This window comes from Capra hircus, chromosome 4 (genome assembly GCF_001704415.2).
Source record: "Capra hircus breed San Clemente chromosome 4, ASM170441v1, whole genome shotgun sequence".
Taxonomy (NCBI): Eukaryota; Metazoa; Chordata; class Mammalia; order Artiodactyla; family Bovidae; genus Capra; species Capra hircus.
The window spans coordinates 119,421,206-119,429,016 of NC_030811.1; positions in this window are offsets into that span (position 1 = coordinate 119,421,206).

A 7,811-nucleotide genomic window follows, 5' to 3' on the forward strand; every position below is an offset into this window, starting at 1 on the left:
ATTTATATGATAATGGTCATGGAAGGTAAAAATATATAGCTAGATCACTTTAGTTAACTCTTTTACAGCCATATGCTCATTGCAATGAATTCTGCATTCCTTGTACAAGGCATTTAAAAATACTAAAAAAAAAAAAAAAAAAAAAAAAACACCTCAATGATTGAAGTTTGCAAGAAAAGACAGCAAAACTGTTTTTATTCACTCAACCTTGTGTCCAGTGAAAAATGGCACCAGGATCAGAGATACTTTTAAGAAATAAAAGTAGCTTATGCTAAGGAACTTAAATAACTAATTCTGAACAAAGGCTCAGTATATGATTATTCACCTTTCCTCTTAATTCAGAAATGGCCTGAGGAGTAGGGACCTGCACAATGAAATTATTTGATGAAAGTATATTTATGAGCATGAAAATGTTCACAGTTCAATGCTAATAAAAATATCATTTTGAAATCTGTTTTTATAAAACATTTAAAAACTAAAATGTATAAAATAAAATCTTTAAATGTATATTAAAAATAAAATAAAATAAATCTGATTTTATAAATTGAACATGTGCATTTCTTATAAAAACAAGAAAAACTTCTGCCAAAAATTAATCAGGAGTGGCAGAAATACATATTATCTTTATCTTTTGCTCCTATTTTATTTTTTATCTTATGTTCTGAATTTTGTACAGCAAATCTATTTCCCTCATGTTCTAAAGTATTGCACACAGCATTCTGTTGCTCAGCCCTGACTGTGGCATTGAGGCACTCAGTAACAATCAGATCTGCAGTGAAGTGTGCAGAACAAACCTTAGAATATCAGAAAAATGAAGCGATGTATTAAACATGTCCATACAAATAAGCAGGGGAATCAAGTGTGGAGAAAAAACATATTTGACTTGCCAAGGAGCTAGTGTAAACATTGGCTGAAAAACAAAATTGCTGTGTGAGCCACACAGCTCTATATTGTTCATTTCCTTTATTTCTTCCAAAGATTTTCTCTCACTTCTGATAGCCAGATAGATGAAAGTCCTAAAAGTATGAATACAGAGAAAGAAATATAAAATCATTACTATGAGAGGAGATAAACTAAAATTTCACATATCATAAATTTTAATAACCCTAAACACTCTAGAAAATCAATACAATAGTGTTCCTTTGGCTAGGGCCCCACCATGCTATATCCCTAGTAAGGCTTGTAGTAATTTAAAAATAAATTCTGCAAACTTTAGTGTGTCAAAATAAGTGAAAATAATTTGAAATAATTCATTGTCCTTAATGAGGATTTTTTTCATACACTAGTGCTCTGTGTACCATAGAGCTTCATATTTCAACATGGCAGCCAAGTCCAGTCCGATCAAAGGAGGCAGATATGGAGGGTCAGCATAGCCGACTTAGGAGGGGGTCTTTTGTAAAGGCAAAACCAAGCACAAAAATTATCACTGAGGATAGAACGTGGAGTATAATGACACTGGGTTTGAAATAGAAGAGAAAGGAAAACAGAAAAGGGAATCCTTGAGAATAATTTCTCAGTTGGAACAGGTTAGGTAAACTAGACTTGGTGCCTGACTCTGACTATGAGGAGAAGAAATAGGATTTTGGTGAATGGCATAATAGAAAAATATGATAATTCTTTAGTAAAAGTAGAATCCAAGAGAATATTTGAAAGGAGATACTAAAAAATAGTTGGGAAAGGTAAAAAAATATCCCAGTCCCTGAAGACTGATAAGTAAATTTAAGTAAGATTGATAAGTAAATCCCTCATAGGGGTCACTATTCTCTTTGGAAGGGATCAGGACAATATTTTGAGGAATTGTTTATAATGTTAAAGTATTACATTAAGTCCCCTGCATACAAACCTTCAAGTTGAGAACTTTCAAAGATGTGAACATGTGTTCACCTGTCTAATCACATAAGTTAGATCAGGTGTCACATACATGCATCCTCTATAAGTGGTTGTGCTTTTCTGTAGTTTGATGTATAGCACTGTATAGAGCACAGTAATTCAGTATCATTATTCCAAGCTCAAGATGTCCGGAAGCAAACATAAAAGCAGTGGTGATATAACTGATACTACAGAACTTTTCAAGGTACTGTACTGTAGGATTAAAAATGTTTGCTTTATTTTCATATTTTCTAATATATTATTTATGTGAGAAGTATTAAAAACCTACTACTGTATAGTACTATATAGTCAGTTGTGTTACTTGGGTACGTAGGTTAGTTTTCTAGGATCTATGAACAAACTGGATTTACAAACACACTCATGGAACAGAAGTTGTTTATATGTAGGGGACTCATTATATTTTACCAAAGTACAAAACAAATAACATAAAGTACATACATGATAAATGCTTGTCTCTGAGTTTTCACAAGGTAAATATGCCCATGTAACCAGATAAAGAATAGACTTTAGCACCCTAGAAATTCTCCTGATACCTGCTTCCCTCCATTTCTTCAGGTCACCATGATTCTTCTGTTTTCATGAATCAGATTTGCTTCTTTTGGTACTCGTTATGGTGGCACCCCACTCCAGTACTCTTGCCTGGAAAATCCCATGGATGCAGGAGCCTGGTAGGCTGAAGTCCATGGGGTCGCAAAGAGTCAGACACGACTGAGCGACTTCACTTTCACTTTTCACTTTCATGCATTGGAGAAAGAAATGGCAACCCACTCCAGTGTTCTCACTTGGAGAATCCCAGGGACGGCAGAGCCTGGTGGGCTGCCCTCTATGGGGTCGCACAGAGTCGGACACGACTGAAGTGACTTAGCAGTAGCAGCAGCATAAATGGAAAAACACAGTAAAGGGACTCTGGCTGTGTGACTTAAACCTTTTGCTGATGATGTTTGTGAGATTTATTCATATTGCCTAATACAGAAGTAGACTGAATATTATTGTTACTACAGAATAGTCAACTGTATGATTATTCCACAGTTTGTCCACTCTACTGTCATGACACATTTGAATTTTTCCTAGTTTTTAGCCAATATGAGTTGAGCTACTACAAACATTTTTGTACATACATGTTTTTATAGCAGTTCTGTTAGGTATGCAGCTAAAAGATACAGATTTTCAGCTTTAGTAGAAACTGTCAAGTATTTTCTCAAAATATCTGTGACAATTTACACTCCTAGCAGCAGTATGCAACAGTTCTAGTTGCTTCACCAATCAATACATGATCAGGCCAGGGTCCCTCATTTAGCCATTCGAATGGATATATAGTGATATCACTTTGTGGTTTTAATATCCATCTGATGTCTACTGAACTGAGAATCCCTCAAATGATTTGGGTTATTTGCTCACCCTCTTTGGTCAAGGGGGTGCTCAAATTGTTTTGTCCTTTGATTTATCAGATTGTCTATCATTCGCTGATTTGTAGAAGTCAAATGTAAAATTGAGCAGCCCTTACTTTGAACTTACCATTTAAGGGTGGCTCAGATGGTAAAGAATCTCTCTGCAATGGAGGAGACCCAAGTTTGATCCTTGGGTCAGGAAGATCCCCTGGAGAAGGGAATGGCAGCCCACTTACGTATATTTGCCTGGAGAATCCCAAGGACAGAAGAACATGGTGGGCTATACAGTCCATGGGTTTGCAGAGTCAGACACAACGGAGAGATCAACACTTTCACTTTGAACTTACACTGCAATATTTTACAATTCTAAGCCTTATTGTGATGACAGTTAACAGAAGGCCTTAATTCAAGGAGTCTGATTGACCTATTTCCCCCCTTATGTTTCTAAGGTCTTTTTAAAATAAATACTCTCTTAACTCAGTACAAAGAAAACAACTTCCAATGTTTCCTTATTAATGAATGCCTTGTTGTTTATTTTCCCATTTTGATCTATATCTATGGAATTGATATTCGAATATAGTCTGAGATAAAATATATCAGTTTTCTCCTGGGTAGATATCCAGTTGATCCAGGATTATTTAATGAAAGAACATTCAGTATCTACTGAGTAATATATTAGGTGACTATATAGGCATGGGTCTATTTCTGGACCTTCTATTCTGTTTCCTTGGTCTATTTCCTTATGCCTGCATCAATACAATCCTAATGTGTTTTTTAACTTCACATTATTTTTAGATATATATATATTATATTATTAATAACAATATAATATGTATATATATTATTGACTCATTGCTGACTCATCAAGAGTCAGCAATCAATACAAAAATCAGTGAGTGAACATTAGAGGAGTAAGAAGGAATTTATAGCTTCAATGTATTTCCCCCAAAAGACAATTAGGAATTAGAGGAAAAACAGTGGTATATTTAAGACTGAGACACTAATTGGGCACACATTAACCAAGTAATTCAAGAAAGGACCTGAGAAAATACTTGAAGAGATAATAGCTGAAAGTTTCCCTAACATGGGAGAGGAAACAATCAACCAAGTCCAGGAAGCACAGAGAGTCCCGGGAAAAAACCAAGGGGGAGCACACCAAGATAAACACAGTAATCAAGTTGACAAAAATTAAAGACAAAGACAAAATATTTAAAACAACAAAAGAAAAATGACAAATAGCATACAAAGAAACTCCCAAAAGGTTATTAGCTGAATTTTCAACAGAAGTTCTACAAGTTCGAAGAGAATGGCATGATATATTTATACTCAAAGTGATAAAATGGAAGAACCTAAAATCTAGAGTACTATACCTTGCAAAACTCTCATTCAGATCTGATGGAGAAATCACAAACTTTACAGATAAGCAAAAGTTAAGGGAATCCAGCACCACCGAAGCAGCTTTATGACAAATGCTGAAGGAACTACCCAAAGAAGGAAACAGAGACAAGGAAAAGATTTACAAAAATTAAACCCAACACAATTAAGAAAATGTAATAGGATCATACAAATCAATAATTACCTTAAATATAGATGGATTAAATGCACCAACCAAAAGACATAGACTGACTGGGTGGATGAAAGCATGTGCATGGATACATTTCCACTTACCACATCACTCTACTTAACCCCTCCTCCAAATTGTATGTAATTATTTTATATTGTTAGGTTAACCATATTATAATCATGGCTTGCAGTTAAAACTGTCTTATTTTTCATCTAGCAATTGATTGTGAAAACTGATAATATCTTTTACTATTGTGATTATGTAATACTCATTTTAGTGCCATTGTATCCTGATTGGTCAATGAAAAGCATAGAATTCTATATTTCTAAAATTTCAATTTAATGGAAAGACTTGTAACTACTTTTTAAAATACAGATGCACATTAGAATTATCTTGGAAATTTTTTAAAAATACAAATATCCAGGTATTATTTTTTTCTCCAAAGCTTCAGATGTGTTTTAACAGCAGCCATGTTTAAAAACAACTGAACTACATAATGATCTTTTAATTTATCTAGCTTTGTTCACCTTTCCTATTTCATATTAGAGTGTTTCTATTTCATTTCATTTACTATTTCCAGTTTCTCCATCTCTCTCTTTATTTTTTTGGTTATTCTTCTTCAAACCTTAAACAAGTGTAGTAGAAAAGCTTACATAAGTGTGTGTATGTATTTATATATATTCATATATGTGTGTGTGTTTGCATACAGTATGCATAATATATATTATAAAATTTATTAATTTTGGCTTAGCTAACAAATTGATGACATTTTGGTTCCATCATTTGACTAAGCATGGAATCAATGCTATATTTCTAGTTTATCTAGTTTATCACTCAAAATTTTGATATAATTCCATTTTTTCTGACATCCAGTCCTACTGCTAAAAGTCTAGAAATCTTATTATTTCTATTTTTTTTGAATGAGGCTTCAAACTTCTAATATAATCATAAGAATATGAAGAAAATATTATGCTGTAAAAAATGAAATTAACATATGATACAGTACTATTAACTAAAGTACAAATTTTGTTCAAATTTCACAAAATTTAATGCTAGTGTCTATTATTTGTTTTCAGACCTATTTAACATTCGGTATTGTATTTAGTAATACTGAGCAGCTTCAGCTGCATGCAACAAATTCTGATACATTGTCTTCTCAGTTTTACTCTGTTACAAATATTTTCAAATCTACCTTGCTATGTTTTCTTAGATACATCCATCATTTAAAAGTGGATATATAATTTCCACATACATGAGATTTTTAAAGTGTCTTTGCTATTAGTTTCTCACTTTGCTATTAATTTCTCATTTAAATGCTTTCAACCACCCTCTGTGTGTTTTTCTTTCTTTTTTTTTTTTTCAGTGTCTTAACTTTATTGAGGCTTTCAATGGCTAAGTCAAAGATCTGTCTTGATGCATGACACTTGAAAATACTTGGGCCATTTTCAAATTTTCCAAATATCTTTTGATATTAATTTCTGACATAATTCCACAGTGAAAAGAGAACAGACTCTGTGTGATTTCAATACCTTTAGACCATGAGACTTTCATACCTTCTTTTATATCTTTGGGTATGTTCTATTCTCTCCTGGCTTATAGTCTATGGGAACCTTAATAGAATTTGTATCCTGCTGTTGTCGAAAACTCTATAAATCTTAATTATGTTGAATTGGTTCAAAGTGATTTTTGAGTCTACTACATTTTTCTACTTTGCTATATTTTAATTCTATTGATTTTTGAGAGTTTCATATTTTGAAATCCAAATAAAAACCTTAATTTATCTGCTTAAGAAATAACTAGATCTGATAGACAGAGTGACTGAAGAATTGTGGATGGAGGTTCATAATATAGTACAGGAGGCCATGACTAAAACCATGCCAAGAAAAGAAATGCAACAAAGCGAAATGGTTGTCTGAGGCGGCCTTACAAATAGCTGAGAAAAGAAGAGACGTGAAAGGCAAAGGGGAAAGGGAAAGATATACCCATCTGAATGCACAGTTCCAAAGAATAGCAAGGAAAGATAAGAAAGCCTTCTTAAGGGAACAATACAAAGAAATAGAAAAAAAAAAAAAAAAAACTAGATGCAAAAGACTAAAGATCTCTTTGAGAAAATTAGATATACCAAGGGAACATTTCATGCAAAGATGGGCACAATAAAGGAAAGAAATTCTAAGGACCTAAGACAAGCAGAAAATATTAAGAAGAGATGGCAATAATACATAGAACTGTACAAAAGAGGTCTTATTACCTGTATTACCATGATAGTGTGGTCACTCACCTAGAGCCAGGCATCCCATAGTGTGAAGTCAAGTGGGACTAAGGAAGGGTCACTATGAACAAAACTGGTTAAGTGATGGAATTCAGCCTGAGCTATTTCAAATCCCAAAAGATGATGGAGTTAAAAGCTACACTCAATATGCCAGCAAATTTGGAAAACTCAGCAGTGGTCACAGGACTGGAAAAGGTCAATTTTCATTCCAATCCCAAAGAAAGGCTATGCCAAAAAATGTCCAAACTACCACACAATTGCACTCATTTCACCTGCTAGCAAGGTAATGCTCAAAATCCTTCAAGCTAGGCTCTGACAGTACGTGAACTGAGAACTTCCAATTGTATAAGGGCTTCTGGGTTTAGAACAGGCACAGTAACAAGATATCAAATTTCAAACATCCATTGGATCATAGAAAAAGAAAACTAGTTGCAAAAAAAAAAAAAAAGTCTATTGCATCATTGACAATGCTAAGCCCTTTGTGTGGATCACAACAAACTGTGGAGAATTCTTGAAATTCCTATTTGGAATACCAGACCACCTTATCTGCCTTCTGAGATTCCAGTATGTAGGTCAAGAAGCAACACTTAGAACTGGACATGGAAAAAAAGACTGGTTCAAACTTGGGAAAGGAGTACACCAAAGCTGTATATTGTCACCTTGCTTATTTAACTTATATGCAGAGTATATCATGCAAAAT